Source organism: Notechis scutatus, chromosome 3, assembly GCF_049901735.1.
Source record: "Notechis scutatus isolate UNSWTSFEM ecotype Mainland chromosome 3, rNotScu1.2, whole genome shotgun sequence".
NCBI lineage: Eukaryota > Metazoa > Chordata > Lepidosauria > Squamata > Elapidae > Notechis > Notechis scutatus.
The window spans coordinates 176,178,848-176,199,406 of record NC_142011.1 but is presented as its reverse complement, the minus strand read 5'-3'; the positions used below and the strand labels follow the sequence as shown (position 1 = coordinate 176,199,406).

Here is a 20,559-nt window from a genome sequence, read left to right as displayed (position 1 = left end):
AGGATAATGTGTAATCTTGCTCATTTCCAGGTGAATGTAGTAGTTTGGTTTTTCCTAAGTTTGGCCATATTTTGATGTTTGAAGTTTGTTTTTCACTGCTTTGAAACACTGCAAACTGCCCAGAATCAATGAGTATTAGATATTGACTAAGTAAATCTTCCTGCAGAATATTCAGACTGCTCGTTACACCATTGCAAAACAGTAAGCCTCTGATCTATGTATAAAAGCAACTGAAAGCTCCACAGATTCACAGTTGATGATGGAGGCAGACAAGTGTTCTATGACAACGATTAAGTCATAAAGAAGTCATTTGTGAAGTGAAAAATATGATGGTAAGAGGATGCCAACATCTCTGCCCACTGTGGTCCATGTGATAGCAGAAAAGTGTCAGGTAGGAAAAGGCTGATAAATTGCTTACTAGTTTCTTGGCCTGAAAACATGCACCTTATAGTTATAAAACTCTGAATGGGAAGTTCAGCTGTGGAAAAATTGCAGCAGTCAATAACGTTATAAATAGAGGAAAACTAGTTGTATAAAGATTCAATATGTATAAATGTATATAAGATATATATATATATATATCATAAGATGTAAGGCAAAAAGATGTCAAAAATGATTTTACCATGTTCAATGTTTTTAAACAATGTATTTAATAAAATTAATTTTTTAAAAAATAACAGAGGGTGGTAGCAAAGGAAAAGAAAGTGCCCATGTTCCCTTCTTTCTAGCTTAAACTCTTGCAACAGCAGTCTAACAGTTACTAAGGGCTGTGTTTACATGATAAGTCCAAATTTCTATATAGTCCTATAATCAGATCTTACCTAGTGGCGGGGAATGGAGGATACTTACAAGGGGCAAGATTGGATGGATGGTGGGTGCAAAGAAGTGGAGGAAAGCTAGTTACTTAATCAAATGGCATGTATGTTATTATAGTAACTCAGGAGTGATAAGCAAGAGCTACCTGACCAAAATGAAAAGTCAGACTTAGGATAGGAAAGGCCAAATATAAGCAGTGTCAAATAAAAGGAGGAAATTAAAATCCATTTCTACTTTCTATTCTGAGAATAGCTGTATCTGTTTCATAAAGTATTGCAGTGTGAAGTAATTAGCTAGAGAGATAATCCATGATGCCCCAAAATGCAAGAAAAGATCAGATAGTTACCTGGCATTGGGGGCAGGGTGGGTGGCTGGGGGAAGGATGATAGAAAATCCAGTACTGAAGTGCACTTGTTTATGGTTTTGCACCAATAATAGCAGAAAAAAAATGACACGTACTCCTTCAGGTTTATATCACCCATTATAATAATTGACAGATAAGGTGCGTCATGTACAGGTTTGCCGATGTCCGCTACCACAGCAGTTAAAAGTAGAGCACAAGCAGAATAAAATAAAAAAAAAGATAAGACAATACTACATGCCAGCAAGGTGTAATGCCAGTTAAAAGAAGCATCTTTTCTCCATCCTGGGATTGAATCCAGAGGACGGCGGTGCCTTCAGCTGCCACAGGGGGGCGCGAAACACCGCTTGCGGTTTGGGACTGGGAGGCGCTGGGAAAGTTGATGAGGAGGCGGCCCTTTGCTCGGTCAGAAGTTGTAGGGGGCTGGGGGGAGTAGCGGCGGTAGGAGCCCCGCGTAGAGACGCTTCAACCCAGGCCGGATGGGCTAGGCCCGGGCCCGAAGTCGGATACGGGCCGCGATGGTGGCGGCGCTTTGTCGCGACGTGTGGCAAGAGTGGGAGGGAGGCGAAGCGGTTGGTTGGAGCCAATCTCCACGGCGGGGTCACTTCTTGCTAGTCTTTGCCGATTTTGACGACGTCTCCAAAGTGTCCCGGGCACCAGGTAACCTTGTGCCGTACGGCCCGCCCGGGGACCGAGGTAACGCGAGGACGGTTGCTGGAAATGCTCTCGCGGGCAGAAAAAGAGCCTCCTCCTCCCGTAGCTGTTGCGGCGAAGGCGGCCGGTGGAGAGGGATTGAGATGCGCAGGTCGAGCCCCGCCTCTTTGGCTTCGCAGGGAATAACAGTTGGAAGGGACCTCGGAGGTCTTCTAGTCCAACCCTATGCCATTCCAGACAAGTGGCTGTCCGGTCTTTTTAAAAAAGGCTTCCAGATGGGACGGCAGGGAGGCTCTCATCGTCCCTCCTGGAGCCGCTTATCCGGCAGGGCAGGGAGCGCAAGGTGAGACCTCCACTTTGGGAGCCTCGCGGTGGTTTTGAAAAGATAGGTTCAAATCAGGGAATGTCCAGGAAAAATGTCAAGGACTAGTTTGGTAATAGTAATGAAAGTTATATTGATTACCCAACATTCATCTGAGGTAATCAAAACCTTCACTTTCTGGAGGTTCTAAAGATGCAGTACAACTACATATAGACATGGTCCCATTTAACTTAAGAGGTGTCCCATTTGATTTAGTAAATTAGAGCACATTTAACTTATTTTGAAATGTATAACATCACAGATAAGGAATGTTTTTGAACAAAAATATACCTACATAATCATTATTCCCTCAAAACTTGACAAACTCTGACACTGACATTGTACAGAAAATAAGAGTTAAAACAGCATATTATTAGTGTACCGGTTTCATACCCACTAAAGTCAAACATATAGATATGTTAAGTAATATAGTTCCCAACTCCAAAAGATTTGTGTAAGATAGGTTCTTAGCATGTTGACTGCAGAGATGAAACCTTCAGGAACTGAAATTTGTCAGCAATTGTTGCCACCTTAGGAGAATGAAAGTGAAGAATCTCTGACATCATGATGACAACACAGTAGCTCATTATGATCCTGAAATGAAGTACGGATTTCTTTGAACCTGGTATGTTTATCAACTCAGAATATTGAATATTATAACTTTTGAAACAGAAGGAACTTTTGTTATAATATAACAATGCTGGATCTTACACCTCACAAGCCATCCGATAGGCTATTATGAAGTTGGATCTTGCCATTATACCCATCCCAATTTAGTGCAGAACTGGAAATATGCAACTTCCACCTTTCCCCAAAATTGAAAGAATACCTTCAAGGGCATCTGTTTGACTCAAATGAAGAAGTAGCAATAATTTCAGTATCTTAATTGAAGACACAAAGCTCGTAGCTCTTTCATGATGGTTTTAAGAAGCTTGTCTGGCATTGGCAGAAAGATATAATGAATGGTGGTGCATATGTGTGGAGAAGTAAATACAAATAACAAAAGATCTTGATCCAAGCTACTTTTCTGTTTCGTTTAACTAAATACTCCCTTTTAAATTAAAGATATAGAAGTGGAATCATTGCTTTTCATTCAAACTTGTTGCTTAAATTTTTAATAGTTTGTGTGTATGTCATCAGGCAATTTAGTTAGTTTGCTTTATTGATTAGTCCATGGGCTATATCAAAGTGCAGAGTTTCAAATACAAATTATTACTAAAATCTGATAAGAAGAATTTAAAATTGAATTGGAATAAATATACAATTTAAAATGAGATTGTAATAAAATACAATAATATATGGATAAATAAAATATGATAAAATTATATTTCAGTGCCACCCTTAAAATCTACCCCAATCAGTCCCACATATGCCGATCTCAACCAAACCATTTTGCTCCATCAGGCAATAGTTTTGATTCATTTTGCCTCACATTATAGTTAGACTGAGGTGTCATAAGTGTCTGTGTATTTTCTGGATTTTATTGTATCTAAATATATGTTGTGATATATATGTCACAAATCACTACTATTTATTTTACAGAAGTAAAGTTTGTGGTCCTCAATTTAACACACAGTTAAAAAGGAGGAGGAATAAAAAGCAAAATTATATGTAATGAGCATTTTGTTTCCTCCCCCCCTTTTAACTGTGTGCTTGAGGACTACCAGCTTTACTTCTGTAAAATAAGTAGTTGTGATTTGTGAGAACAAACGTGAGATTAGACATTGTGGTTCTGAGATGTCAGATTTTTCTAATATTCAGCTTGTAGAGCATCTGAAATGTATATTAAAATAGAAAATTGTGTATTCAAAAGAGTTGCTGTATGTTTGGATCTTATCTCTATCTTCAGGAACTTTGGTGTTTTTTTTAATCTGAGAAGGTTACCTTTTTTATTTTATGATTGACATCCTCATTGTGAAGGTGATTTTGTGAAACACAATGAAACAGATGCACAAACATTTTCTGTAAGAATGTTCATGTCTCCATCAGCCATCACCCCCAAATAGTCCCTACTTATTCCTTCTCAAAGTGGCCATTCAGAACAAATTAATTGATGATTAATATTTTATACACTATGCCATGTGAACAAGCCTCTGAAGTTTTAATTTTATTGTTTTAGCATCTTTTGTCATACAGTGTTTATACATATAATAAATAGCCTGCATCTTAATATAAACACTCATATTATCTTAGGCACTGTTCATTATGTTCAGTTTGACAATATAAACTTTCATTTTTAGCATACTTAACATTGCCTGGAGTAGCCTCATGAGTGAATGAGATTATCTCCAGGTTTAACACTTTACGATTTTGTAAATTTAGATCTGAAGGTTTTAAATCAGTACTTTTTGGATATGATATTTTATGATTCAAAGACAGGAAATGGAAACAGTATTGACCATGTGTTTCTGTTGTGCCTGTTAAATATAGATATACATTTCTGTTTTTATAGGCAGTATTATTCCAACAGTGAAATTGAATGGTCTTGCAATGAAAAGAGAGAGCCTGCCATCTCTATGCCATTAGATCAAAAGCCAGCCCCAGCTACAGAGCAAATTATAATTTTTGTGGTATATACAATTGGAGGTTTGTGCATTTTAATTATATTTTTAATTATTGTAGCTCCAATAGCATTTTAAAATGCCAGCAGATTTAACTGTTTAATTTTTGTTTGCTGAATTTCATTATTTGATACCTACTTCAGGTGTGCTTTAGTTTCTGAATTTCTGAATTTTTCTTTACAGTGAGAGAATACATGTGGAAAATTAGCAGGAAATGAAACAATTTTTCCATCTCAATAGATATATTGTCACATTCTTTGCATTGCAAATGTTGTTTCTTGAAAGCACTTGGTTTATTTATTTATTTTTTAAAAAACTCTTCACATTTTACAAATCCTTCCATTCAAGACATTAGTGGAAATAGATGAGCTATGTAGTCACTCTATATATGAATAGATAACCTTCCTGACTAATCTCTACACTAAAAAAAATTACCAAAGTGAATTGTAGAGGCAAATGTGACAATAGAGAATGTTTAGAACATATTTCAGTTTCCTTTTCTGCTATCAGATGACATGTGATTTCTCAGCACTTTGAGCCAGTTAGGAGTTTCTGTATCGTCGGTATGGTTTGTAATTTAGTAATCTAAAACAGAGCTGGCTGTACAGTTCTTATAAAAACAAAGACAAAACAAAACTAAGGCTTCAATTGATTTCTGAGTGGTAGGCTAGTTGCATTTCAAAAAGAAGTTGGGGACAAAGAAATTGAAAGGCCAGGAGTTTAATATAAATATAGTATTCATAATTTTCCTCAATTTTTATAACAAATAAATAAGAAAAACAGTTTGAATTGTACTGAAGGTTTAAGAACCCGAGGCCTTTAATCCTTTGCATGCTTTTTTTCTGTAAATTATTAATTTGTAGACAAAAATTGAGGCTGCATATTATGACAGTAACACAGAATACCTGTGCTACATTATCATGATCACATAGGACTCAGTTTAAGAACTTAATTTACTAAATTATCTATGTATAGAACCAGCATATTTTTAAATAAATTTGGGAGTGGGACACAGGTGGGAATGGTCTGGCCTTCATGTGATCAGTATATTAAAAACTCTTGTGCTCTTACCTGGAGTCATAACTTCAAGATTATCTACCCATATATGTTTTACAAAAATTGCACATTTCAAGTTCAAGATCAGTGAATATCTGCTTACGCCCAAAGAACTAGAGACTCAGTATAGCTTGAGGAGATGATATGGGAAGCTCATGAAAGTGCTGTTACAAAGCTTGTGCTCATGGTTTCTATTTGCCTAGAATAATATGAAAGTCAATCTGTGGGAAAAAAAACCCTTGAAAACAATGGTCATTTATCCATGCAGAAAGTGAGTTTACAAGATTAATTGCCACTCTTGATTAGATTTAGAAAATAGTATAACTTAAAATAATTCTTATTGGCCACCAGAGGGCAGTATGAATTTATTATTTGTTTTTAGCTTCTACTACAGAAGCTAAGGCATTTTTCAGCAGACTATTCTTTACACTCTTTTTAAACTACATTATTTTGTTCCATGTTATGTTTTTAAAAAGGGATAAAAATTTAACTCATTGACTATTTTAACATTTTGTAACAGCCTTTTGTTTTTTGTTTTTTTCCCCCAAAAATTTTATTAATTTTTAAAAAACAAGCATACAGACCAAACACAAAACATAAAAACATAAAACATCTTTTTTGAAAGCAGCTTGATCCCGGGTTACATCTCTTTGTACAGACATAAATTCAAATTCATGCTCACTTTTATATACCATTCCATATCTTATTACCATTCTAGATTTTCTATATAGCTTCTTCCCTCTTTTCACTCTCTTAATTCTATTTTATTTATTTCATCTCAATTTAAATCATTATTCTTATATCCTTTGTCTGTCCTGTTTCAACTGTCTATTATCTTTTCTCATTAACACAAAATTTCTCCTGTAATCACTGATTGGAGTATGACACCTTTGTATCTTTCCCCTAAATTTAACACTTAATATAATACATAACTTTCATTCGGATTCTGCTTAATACATTCTAAAGCTACACACTATATTTTTTTAAAAAGAAAAAATTATAAATATATAATATAATTAAAACAACAATCCATACCAGTTAAACTCTATCGTTAAAATTAATATTCATTTAAATCTTAAACATTTTACACATTCCTTTTCAAATAAGTATGCTTCTATGGGAACCCTTATAAATTTTGCGTAGTTACTTCCCCCCCATTTCACTTATATTTTAAAACATTATATAATTAAAATGTTCCCATTCCTTTTTAATTCAGTTCTCTCATATTTCATTTCATTTATTTTGTTCAAAAAAGAAAAAGTTTCACTAAATTACATTGAATATTTTATCCCATTTTATAATTATACGTTGTTCCAATTTTCTAACATTATTTCTAATACAAATACAACAATACAGTCTATATGTACCTTTGCAGAATCTCTTTTTCAGTTAAATTTTTACCCATTATCTCTAAATAAATCCTGTTTCTTTACATCTTGTTTCAAACCCTTGTAGCTTCTCTTCCCTTCCTTCCTCCCTTGCTTCTTCACACCCTTTTTACCCCCTTGTCTCTCCATCTCCATTTCCCTCTTCTGTATTCTGTTGCTTTCTGACATTATATCCACTTTTCACCTTATTTTTCCCTTTTTTGGTTGTTTTTTAGGTCTTAAATTCTCCATTCTCTTTCCCCTCTTTCCCCTTTCTTCCCCAAATAAAGTTACTTGTTCATTAAAGATGGCTTCTTCTTTGTCCCAATCTTCTTGTTCTTGTAGTTTCTCATAGGTAGAAATCGCCATTTCTAAAAAGTTGAAAACAGAGCCAAAAGAGCCCTTCCCTTCTTGTTCCTCTTTTTAAATTCAATTTTCAGTTCATCCACAAGTGATGCCATTATAAAAAAGATTTTTAAACAACCACCCAAGTATTTTTAATCATTAAAATATAATTTCCAAAAGTCCCAAAGTCACCAAGCAGTCCAAATACACACAAGCTGTTTCATTTAACACTTTTCTCTTTTTTCACTTTCTCTTCCTGGGGTTACAATTCAGTTACAAAGTTCCAATTAAAATGTATCTTTTAGAAGTCTTGTTACAATTTAACTTTCAATTCTTTTAAATTCCAAACAATTTCCTCCAGCCAAATCTTACTCTTTATTCTTTTCCTCTCCCTTCCCACTTGCAGCGAAAAAAAAGTTTTTTCAATGTTCAGAAATCTTTGGCTTTGATTTTCAGTTTAATTACCTGCTGATGCCAAAGCAGGTTTTTCTGATTTCTCATTCATCTGCTGTCACCGTAAGGAAGGAGAGTGAGAAAAAACAAACTTTCCCTTTTCACTTTCATTCACTGCTTCCGGATCTTCCTTGGGAACGATGAATCTTTTTTGAGGTTTAAATTCCAGGATATCTTGAATGTTGCTTCTTATCCCGGTCAGCCAAAACTTTCACTTCTTAGCTTCCTCCTGCACATTCTTTTCCGGATGAGTGCTTCTTTGAGGCGGCCATTTCTGACCGCTGCTCTACCGCCTTCGGAAAAGGGAGTTAAGCCAGCTGAGGAGGGGAGGTGCGGACTCCCCTCAAAACCCTGCCGGGTCTCCCTTGTCTTCAGCCACCTCTACGGGGTGACTTTAGCCCCGAAGCCGGCTGGCTCGGGGCACTCCAGCGGCCAGCACAAGCAGAAACCGCGCACAATCGCGGATTCCTGCTGCCGCCGAAGCCCAGCAAACCGGAAGTCCAGCCTTTTATTTTTAAAGGCATGTTGAGTTTATGCTAGATGTCAGAAAAGTTAAAGAACACATCATATGGCCTATTTACCACAGAGGTATTTTTAACCTATGACATTTCCTGCAAAATGCTGTTTAGTTCCATACCTATACAATTCTTTCTTTTCTTTCTCTCCTCCTTCCATGCTCTCTCATTTCTCAACATATTTCACTGAAACTCTGTGGCTGAACAATACACAGTGGTCATTTTCTCCAAATCCTTGCAATAATTTTAACTCTAGTCTGTAAAATAGTAGATTCTGTTGAGCTTCACTCAGAGGGTAGGAAGGCTAAATTAGAAAGCATCCAAATCTAGGAACTGTGGAAATACTTCCATTAGCATAAAGGAGAAAGAGGGTTGTGGTTTTGATAGCTGGAATCATAACCCAAACTGGATTTTAGGTGAAACATAAAATAACTTTGGATTCAGAGAAGATTTCCCCAGCCTGATATCCTCTATAGTTAAATGAAAGCATTCTCTGGATTTTCCCTGCCAATGTATCATTGGCTAGACTAGTTTGTGAATTTTTGGATTTTAAGTTCAGCACATTTGGAAGGTATCAGGTTCAGGAAAATTGAGATCAGTGCCTTTTAATGAGATAATGTTTGGTCAGTGAAGCCCCTGGCAACAATTCTCATGTTCTTATGTAATACAGTTGGACTCTTGCATGATACAATCTATAGGACTGAGGATAACTCAGAGCGAAATGCAGCAGCCCAGCTGTTATCCAGTAGGATCCATTGCTATAGAATAACAGCTTTTTTAAGAGAGAGTGATGGCAAGTTTTTTATGGTTGATATACTGGCTTTCAATAGACTTCCAGGCTCAATTCAGTAGTACTTGTTATCACCTATAAACAGAGGTGGTATTCAGCAGGTTCTGACCAGTTCTGGAGAACCGGTAGCGGAAATGTTGAGTAGTTCGGAGAACTAGCAAATACCACCTCTGACTGGAGATTTTACAGTATCCTTCCCCTGCCATGCCCACCAAGCCACACCCACAGAACCGGTAGTAAATTTGTTTTGAATCCCACCACTGCCTATAAAGCCCTGTACAGATAGCCCTCACTTAAGGACTGCCCTGTTTAGTGATCATTTGAAGTTACGGAGGGACTGAGAAAGTTACAACTGGTCTACCCACTTATGACATATATAGCATTCTGCAGTCATGTGATCACCATGTGTACACTTCATAGCTAGCTTCTGACAAGCAGAGTCAATGTAGAAGCCAGCAATAAAATGACAAATTGTGGTCACACAATTTCTCACTTAATGGCTAGGTGATTCACTTAACACCTAGAAAGGTTGTAAGTGTTGCAGTCATGTAATCTCATTTAACAACCATTAGCAACAGTATTACCGGTCCCAGTTGTGGTTGCTAAGAGAGAGTGATGGCAAGTTTGATTGCCTTGTTCAGAATAAATCTGCCCATTCTATCAGTTTATCTAAAGAGAATTTACTGAGAGTTTTGGCCCATTAATAGGTAACAAGTATGAAGATTAGAATCTAGGCTTTCTTGATTATGATTCATACTACAGAATTATTTGGTTCCCTCACTCCTGGATTTCAAGAATAATTTCAAAGCCTTTCTTTTTCACTCAACCTTCAAAGCTGAAACCTAGTTGTTTATGTTGTCTTCTATCTTGTATATACAAAGGGAAAGCTTGCTTAAATGTGGGGTGGGTGATATAATGTGAGGCTTTGTTTTTAAGATTGTTATTTTATATTGCCCTTGCAATCTTGCAGTTGGGGCAAATAATAAGAATTCCCAGGCAGAATTCTGGGAGCTTGTTCTCATAACATCAGAGGGGGTAGTATGTTGGGGAAGTAAATATGAAGATAAGTAAAGAATAATGACTGATTGTAAGAGTTGTACTTTTATAAGAAAAGTTAAGGATTAGCCCAGAATTTATGCTATTTATGTTCTGTCTTCCTAAAAAAAGAGAATCTTCTTTGTGAAAAATTGCATTAATATTTTGGTCTTTATTCCACAACTGAAAATACATTTATGAATGTAGAATAGCATTTATATTTACTTATCCCCACTTGCCTTGATTTTCTTTTTTTTCCTTCTGTTTTCTTGTCTTTGCTACTGGCAGATTTTAAACTTGAGATGAAGAATTGCCTAGGATTTTTTTTATTTCATTTTTTTTGTTTCTTTGACTTACATAATGTCCTATAAACATTAGTAATATTGTTAATAGATTATATTGCATATATTAATGTAAATTAAAGTATCTTACTATAATTTCTAAGCAATAGAGAGCAGTGAAGCCAGAGAATCTGGCCTCAAGATTTCAGAAGTATAAAACATGATTAAAAAATCCATCAGTGGCGGAGATCTTGAAATAGCTCATAAATATTGAGTACTCTCAGTGGGCATAGAATGTTGATATGGTTGCAGTTACATGTGTAAATAAATAAAGTTAACAACAACAACAAAACTAGAACATGATTTCAGTACAATAACCCTTTTTTCTAGGACATTTTGTCTTTCAGTGATATAGTACTTTTCATATCTAGATCATTGAGTATTATGTATAATAAAAAAAACCTCTGTTAATCCTTTTGACTCTACAATTTAATTTTTTCTCATGTAAAACTTGGGCTACCTTATGCTTGCCCTTGTTCATTCTAATTTTTAAACATTATGTAATAAAAGACATTCATCTTAATAAGTTGTCCAAATGAGCCTGATGTATATAAGGTCAATAGGGATAAATATAATGCTAAATTAAAGGGTTGAAATACTTTGTTCTCTTTCCTTAGATAGCCAGTATAGTGGCAAATACAATGTTATTTTTAGGGTATGAAGATGATACTGTAGTAAAATATTCAGTATTTTTATATTCTTCTATTGCAAAAATTTTGAAGTATTTGGAAAATTGTCTTTCTAACCACTGGCATGAATCTAGTTCATGGAAAAGTTTTGTGTGCTGAAATAGATAAAGAGAGTTGAATAATTATGACATAGATTCTGCCTTTTTAGTTTGCAAAAGAAACTTTTAAATTTAAAACTTTTACTTTTGATCCCAACTGCTATCAAACTCAAGGACTACCTTTATAAGATGCATTTAAAAAAAAGCATTACACATAGTAAATCTGAATTCAAAGTACATTTGCATAATTTGTAATACAACTACATAATGCATTCAAACGCATGAATTTACTTGAAAGGGTAAATGTGTATTGTTCTCTATCTCAGGTATGAGAATATACCACTTTTCCTTGTAAGTTTCTGTCACCTTATGAAAGGTGTATCTCTGCATTATATGGATTGTGTGCTTCTTAAATATATCCTAACCAGTAAGTCCAAAAATTAATATAGTATGACATGATGCCACTACATATTATTTCAGACTCTGAGAAAATGTTCATGAATTCTAGAGCAACTTTGCGAGCCTGCTCAGACATTTTACATAACATTAATTAATTTATGGAAGAGGATTTAATTTCATTTAAAATATACATAGTCCTCGATTTAAGGCCAAAACTGAGCCCCAAATTTCTGTTTTTAAACAAGGCAGTTAAGTGAGTTTTGCATCATTCTATGACTTTTCTTGCCACAATTGTTAAGTGAATCACTACAGTTGTTAATTTAGCATCATGGTTGTTATGTGAACTTGTCAGAAGTCCACAAAAGCTGATCACATGAACCGGGGACATTGCAACTGTCATAAATGCGAGTCATTTGCCAAGTGTCTGAATTTTGATCAGGTGTCCATGAGATGCTGCAATGGTCAAAAGTGGAGATGTTTTGCATGGATTCCAAGTTCTTTTAGATTCCAGGTAATGCATGGTGTAAAAGCTGTTGTCATATAGGTAAATTAATATGGATACTTTTTAAAGTTCTCTTGCTATTTTAAATAGTCCTAGTTTAGCAACTGCTTCATTTAGCAATTCTTCACAGTTACAGTGATGAGGAAAAACTAGCTTTACAACCAATCCTTGTATTTACAACCTTTGCAGGCCTATAAAGGAAAGGAAAGCTGAAGTCAGATTATAAGCAAGTTGTGGTTTCAGACACCACATCGTTTAATAACTGAGTTGCCAATCCCAATTATGGTCACTAAGTGAGGACTGTCTGTACTTACAGAACTCCTGTCATCAGATTGATTAAAAATGTTATAATATTTTTTTTAAAAACAAGATTTTCAGGACATATGTTTTATGTTCTGTTTTGTCAATAAATGTTTTGTAGTAAAAATGGAGAACCTTTGAATACCTCAGAAATAACGTGGTACAAATATATTTATCCAGGAACTTAATAGGCAATTCAAAAAAAAAAAGCTAAAGGAGGCAAACAGTGCATAGACCTAGCTTTATATTGCAAATTATAATATACAAAGAAAATGGAATTAAATACAAGCAGTTCATACCGCTTTGAAATTTTACCCATTTTGTTAGAAGGTTTGTAAAAACATCTATTCTTCAAGGAATGTTGATGCCCTAGAGGGATCTGAAAAAATATGGGAAATGCAATAGATTATTTCATACAATAATACTTTACTTTTTATATTTAGTGGCCTTGCATGGAAAATTCTTAAGGCTTGTTTAGTATGCAAGTAATATTTGGCTAGAAAGTATAGGATTGATTCACATGTTTGTTTCATATGACTTCATATTCCATTAAAATTATAATAAACACACATTTTGTTTGGCTCTGTGGCAAACCAAAATTAGTTTTGTAATTGCCAACAGACCATAACAATTTATTTAATTACAATGGTGCCTAACCACACCAACTTGAAGGCATATTATAAATCCACTTTCAGATGCTAAGAACTAGTTGTAAACATTCTTCATTGTTTCATAGCTTAGAAACTGAGTTCCAGTTTAATATTTTTAATTCTTAAATGGTCTATTAGTGGTCTCCCAAAATAGTTGCCTACTTGGAGAATTTATTTGAAATCTTATTAAAATATTTATAAATCTTCTGCTAAATGCATTGGGACCTTTGAATCTTACCCAGGCAAACCCCCTTTGATGAAATTTTCAATTATGCTAGTAGGTTTGCCACAGAAAAAAGTGTCTGATCATTATTGCCACTTCAGTGCTTCATAAATGTCACATTAAGATACTGTGAGTAATGGCTTCAGGAGAGTCACAGTTCACTTATATATTACCGTAGTTTTCTTGGTAGTTACTCATAAAACCACTGCTTGGATTGATTAGAAACATATACTGGAAAAATGAACACCCTAATTAACAACTAAAGTCACACACAACCAGGCACCATATAAATACAACATGTGGTGCACGTATGTATGTATTCTGGGGAGAGAGAGATGTTCCCTTGACGATGGGCTCCAGCATGAGTCTGAAAGCTTAGAAGAATAAACCATGGATCCAAGTTACCAACTCAGATTGGATCCTGCAGAAAAGTTTGGATCAGATTGATCTTGAAATTTTCTGGGAAATTTTCTAAGTATTTTGGGTCTAACATTAAAAATTTGTCCTGAATGTTTTAGAAGAACAGAATGATAAAACTACATCTGCAAAAAAAAATTCGCCATACACCGAAATGTAGTTTGGAAAAAAAATATACAGTTTTAAATTAATGTATCCAATCAAAACATTATAACCAGATCTTAGCTCTTCATGATAAATTTCACTTATAATTTATGTACAAATTGCTTAGTATGTGGATTTAAAGTACAGTTTAAGACACTTTCCCCATATTTTTCTCCCGTAGATACCACTACTCAATGGTTTTCTATGTTCAGTTAACTGGAAGTGAGTGTGAGTTTTTTGGTGAAGGAAAGAATCTACAAGTTGCTAGACACAATGCTTCAATAAAGCTCTTCAGAATGAGAGCTTCAAAATTATCAAACTTTTCAAATCCTCCAAAATTATCTTAGGTGAGTGATTTATTTTTGACCACTAAACACAGTAGGCACACATTTTTAATTTATATAATTAAATTATGTAATGGTATGGAATAGAATTTGGACTTTACTGTTCAGGGGAAATGTACATACACATAGACACACATGAGCCAGTGTAGTGGAATGTTGGATTAGAGCCATACTCTTACTAGATTTACTACCAAATCTTCTGCCTCCCTTATCAGCATTTGTTTCAAATCTTAATTTTGTGCTTCCTTGTCAGATATCATGTTTCTTACAGATCACTAGTCTCAGTCTAGTGCTTTGGTATGTGGCTAGAGTTCTGTGTCCCGATTGACTCTTCCATTTCTATGAGCATGTTAAAGGTTCGTCTAGAAAAAAAGCCTGTTGTTTTTAAGCTTAATCACTATTGATTTTAGCATTAGGAGCATGGAACTGCAATTCCCCGCCATGCATGGGGTAGACCAGGTTGAAAAAGAATGCTTTATATGTCAGTTATGTGGCATTCCAAACTGATGGTGGACTCCATGTGGAAAATATTGCTTTTTCATATAAAGATCTATATATGGTCATTTGTTATAACGTAAAAAATCAAGATATATACTTTTATTTCAATTCAGTGCAGTAATGTTTATATAGTTAAATTATTAACATTCTACTATTTAAAAACATTAATTAACCTAAAAAGAGAAAAAAGTAAAAATTCTATCACGATTAATTATCATTTAGGTATCAGTGAATTAATTACCTAATGTTGAGATCTCCATTGTATTGTTAGCAAATGTGTTTATATAGCTAGATGTGAGGGACTATATTGTGTGTGTGTGTATCTGTTTGCATATATATACACACTCTGTGTGTGTGTGTGTGTGTGTATGTTAAGTTTTCGCGGGTACTTACATGTATGGTATTCGGCTTTGTTCGGGTATTTTCCCACATCCAGGTATTCCCAGACGTGGGGAAATACCCAAACAAAGCCGAATACCATAGATAGATAGATAGATAGATAGATAGATAGATAGATAGATAGATAGATAGATAGATAGATAGATAGATAGATAGATAGATAGATAGATAGATAGATAGATAGATAGATGATAGATAGATAGATAGATCGATCTTTGGTTATTCGGGTTTTCTCCCACGTAAAATTGGAAGTATCTAGGCGACGTTTCGATGAAGTCTCATTCATCATCTTCAGGCTTGTGTCTTCGGCTTTGTCCTCCTCAGAGTAATGTGAGCTTGCAGCTGCTTCTTCCTTTTAACTGCTAGTGGGGGTGTGACTTGATTGGGTGGGGGCTTGGCTGTGTTCTGATTGGGTGAGGGTATGTTCTCATTGGTTGGGGGTTTGGCTGTGTTCTGATTGGTTGGGGGGTTGGCTGTGTTCTGATTGGCTGGGGGTGTGTTCTGTTCAGGTGGGGGCTTGGTTGTGCTCAGGTTAGTCTTAGTCGCTGGGGGATTTGAGCTGGTGAGCTGTGATCCTGTTGTTTGGCTTCGCATTACATAGGACTACATAGGGATACATAAGGATCTTGGAGTCTTAGTGGACAACCAGCTAAATATGAGCCAGTATTGTGCAGCAGCAGCCAAAAAAAGCTAATGCAATCCTAAGTTGCATTAACAGAGGGATACAATCAAGATCAAGGGAGGTACAAATACCATTCTGTAAAGCCTTAGTAAGACCACACCTAGAGTACTGCATCCAGTTTTGGTCACAACACTATGAAAAAGATGTTGACACTCTAGAAAAAGTACAGAGAAGAGCAACCAGGATGATTAGGGGACTGAAGACTAAAACATATGAAGAACGGTTATAGGAACTAGGCATGGTTAGTCTAGTGAAGAGGAGGGCCAGGGAGACATGATAGCAGTGTTCCAATATTTGAGGAGCTACCACAGAGAGGAAGGGGTCAAGCTATTTTCTAAAGCACCCGAAGGCCAGACAAGGAATATGGATGGAAACTGAACAAGGAGAGATTTAACCTGAAAATAAGGAGAAACTTTCTGACAGTGAGAACAATCAACTAATGGAACAGTTTGCCCTCAGAAGTTGCGGGAGTACCATCACTTGAGACTTTCAAGAAGAGATTGGACTCCCATCTGTTAGAAATGGTGTAGGGTCTCCTGCTTGGGCAGGGCGTTGGACTAGATGACCTACAAGGTTCCTTCCAACTCTGATTATCTGTTATCTGTATAAAAGGACTAGAATAATAGCATTTCTATATTTACCAGACATTTTTAAATGAAGTTGAAAGGGACAGAATGTTTGCTAAACAGATTGGTAGGAGTTGGATAACTCTTCCTTATAGCCCTGTTAATTCTTCCCATCCTTGAGTCAGAAGGAATGTATATTGACATAAGTTGTATTGCTCCTACAGCCTAATTTTAAGTGCCTCAGCATCAAGGCTGGGCAGCATTGATATCCTCAGATAAATCAGTAGGAATAGTTTCACCAGGGTAATGCAGGGTAGATTCCATGTGTCCTTTCCTATTCCATCCAACATCACCTGCTGGCACAGAACCCAACCACTCATTTTTTTTCCTGAATGTGCAGCACATCAGGGTTGGGGACTAAATACCTTTTTAAAAAATTACTCAGTTTTAATTGTTGTTATTATTACATACTCATTTTGTAAATCTTTTGTAAATTTTCATAGATACTGCCCCCCCATGTCTGAATAATTGAAATAATTGATTTGAAATGGAAAGCAGAGAAACCAAAACCAAAACACTTTCATTGCTGTTATTACTTTCTGGATCTATGTTATCTTTGTATGTTTATCTGAGATCAATTTTCTGAGGAAAACCCTTTTGATTAGACAAAAGGCCTCGTTTCCTTTTTCACTTCCTGTTCTTCCTTTGAATGTGTGAATTTCAAGGACTTTCTTGAATTGATGATCATCTCAGCACACATACATGCATGTGACTTATACACACAGCCAACAGTATGTTTTCTGACTGATTTATTGTTAAGAGTTATTCCATCATAAAGAAAAAAAGACTCTCATTGCCACCAAAAATGCCCAAGGAAGTACAATGTCCGGCAATCCAATAGAGAGGGAGCATTTTTAGTTGTCTGACAGATCACTGTCCCTGACTAGCTCATCTCCAAGCTTGTCCTAATGTCAGCTTAGATTACTACTGTTAAGGTTGGCTCTAGGCTGCCTTAGCAGTGTATTGGAGATGACATGAAGAGAAGGTTAAAAGGACACATCTCTCAAAAACAATTAGCAAAACACATATCTGCTTTAGCGTGCATGCTGTGAGTCTGAGCCCTGAGAACTAACACCTTTCTTTCAGCACTCAGTACAACTTACCTGACTTTGAGTGGCCGCTTTTAACTGGAAATACTAAATTCTGAACATGGATCTCTTGTATTCCATCTAGCATGGACTATATATAGTGGCTGGATATCATAGTGGTTAGAGCATCATCTTCAATGTGGGATATTCTAATCCTAGTTGGTATCTACCTTGAGTCCTTGGGCAAAGATCTAACACTCCACATGCCTCCTCAAATATGACAGTGACACAAATCTAGAAGGTAATGCCGCTTCAGCTGTCACCAGGATTAACAAGGTCTACCTCAGATGTTGGGCACCAGGGACAATCTGATGATAAATGTGCTACTGGAAGTAACCATACATGGATGAGACAAGGGAACCTGGAATTGAGGGAATGCTACTACAATGGTAGATTTAAGGATAAAGAACACATCAAATGTATGAGGGAAGTATGGATGGATAGAAGACCTACCTAATTATTCCATATGTCAATATAGTGAAGAGGAAACTGCTCTCACAACTTGAGATAGAGTCTGATAGAGCAGGGATCCCCAACCTTTTCGACGCCGCGGCCCGGTTCCGGCGCCAGCTGGGCGCCGCGCCCGGTTCCGGCGTCAGCTGGCGCCGCCATCTTTTTGACGAAAAATCACTTCCGGTGACGTCACCGAGTGATTTTCGTCAAATGAGCGGCGCCAGCGCTTCTGGTGAGCTTTTTCGGGTAGAAATGGCTTTCTACCCGGAAAAGCTCACTGGCGCTGGCGCCGCCATCTTTTTGACGAAAAATTGCTTTTTTACCAAAAAAGATGGCGGTGCCCAGCAACCAGTGGCCCGGTAAGGCTTGTTCCGCGGCCCGGTACCGGTCCGCGGCCCGGCGGTTGGGGACCCCTGTGATAGAGGACTCAAGGCCTTATTACCCCTAGGGGTAAGAAGGGATTTTTAAAATATATTTATACTGTATACAAACACACACACATCACAAACACACATATATCCTGAGCTGTACTATATCAGCATTGACTAAATGGTCTCATATCTTGGCATTCATTTTTCAGTTAGCATGAAGAAAATTGGATACTTACCAATGGAACAAAATAAAATGAATTTAAATTCATTGTTTTCGGCATATAGTGCAATACAACCCTGAATATTTTTCTTTTCAGAAAGCCACAATAATAATATATACCACTCCTTTTTCAAATATGTCATTTATAAATTTATGACATTGTGAAAACAAAGAAAGTTAATTATGAAAGGGAAAATATTTTAGAGTTTTCTAATGAAAATTTAGTCCTTAGAACTAATCCTAAATCTCCAGTTTTCCAGTGCCCCAAAGAGAAATGGACAATAGGCTTCACTGAGTCTGCTTTGGAAGGAAGTAGATGAAATACGTTTATTCTTTTCTTGCATTCAGTAGTAAGTGTTGTCGATCCTTACCTATTTTAATCCTATTTAATATTTATGTTCATTCCTAATATTTAAAATTCTTTACATGTTAGCACAGTAAACTTTGTAACAATCTAATAAAACTAACAGTATTACCAATTTCCTAGATTATTTCATTGTTAGTTTAGTAATCCATGCATTCTGGGAAACCTGCTTCCATGTGACCCACAGATAAAATTATTATAAAGAGTGCTGCCCCGATAGTAGCTTGTTTTGCAGCTGATTAGAACAATCATGATGCAAATAATAGAGCAACGGAGGTAGTAGATCTTTTAAATTATATCACCTTGCTTGTGTTGTTGAATGTGAGACGCATTAGAAACAAACTTCTAACTGAGCAAACAGAAGGAAGAAGTGCTTAATGTTGGACACACAGTCTTTCTAAGTACTGTATGGTGGAACTTTATGAGTTTGAATATTTATTGGGACTTTTGATAAAATTACAATGCAAACAGCGGTGATGAAAACAGTGAGTGTGTGGGAACACAAACTTGCATTCATGAAAGAACTGCTGTATAGTTGCCAGCTTACCCCTGCCAAGCAACCAAAGTGAAGCCTGAGAAGGGAATACATCGCCAAGAGTTTTCGTTTTGTGATGAGATCACACGTAAGTCAGGGATCTCTCAGTACCACCAATCATCCATCCATCCCCTTTCCTTTATTTTTGACAATGGCTAGGAAGCTGATGTGAAAAGGTCTCAAAGACTTACTGTTCAGTGCCAATGCCAATAAATAATGCAGAAGAGTTGTGTTCCTGTTTACTCTTGGCTTGACTTTTACTGTCTATTTTTATAATTATAACAATTTGAGTGTAAGGAATTTAGTTACTCACTAACTTAGAACTTATGTTCTACTTGCATTTGATTATTTAGTAAAATATAATGTTGATGTACAGATGTTCTCACGTAGATCAACAATTGAATTTCTGTTGCTTAAGATTTATGAAGACATTCTTTTGCATATCATGCTAGTCAGTATCTGGGATATATGATCATGATTTAATGTGGGTTTGCAAACCATTGCTTATAGTAATAATAATCATTATTCCTAACCTGAACAATTCCAAAATTGAGGACATTTCAAATATCTTTAATGGGTGGGACTTGAGATTTCACTGTATATTAGTGGCCATATTAAGGGTAAATACATGTTTTCTATCTCAGTTACAAGTGGAATGTGTTTTTTTTCCAGTAGCAAATTCAGCTATTTTTATAATAATAAATGGTAATCTTTCATTTAGCTAACCTTTGTTTGGGTTTCAAGAACTAGTGCACCTGCATAGAATCAGAAATAAGTTTGTATCCAAAGAAAATTCTGTTGATTTGTGATTATAACTCTGTGTATACTTAAATGCAAGAACATTTTTAATTTACACCATTCGAAGTTGTGCAAAGGCTTTCCTAGTGCAGCTTCCACCTGCTCATCAGGCAGGAACTGTGAGTCCAGGAATATCCCAAAACATGTATCACTCTTGAATGGGG

General features: G+C 36.0%; 1 long non-coding RNA gene across 7 annotated transcripts in view; it reads left to right on the top strand.

Moving 5' to 3' along the window:
- Positions 1-1,453: 1,453 nt before the first annotated feature.
- Positions 1,454-20,559, top strand: part of LOC148131493 (uncharacterized) — a 155,564-nt gene continuing 136,458 nt past the window's right edge. Inside the window, exon 1 of one of the 7 annotated variants that reach the window (XR_015748951.1) lies at positions 1,454-1,837. This is a non-coding gene — a long non-coding RNA (uncharacterized LOC148131493). The remainder of the gene's footprint in view (positions 1,838-20,559) is intronic. The other 6 variants (XR_015748950.1, XR_015748949.1, XR_015748948.1 and 3 more) reach the window with 6 other exon arrangements.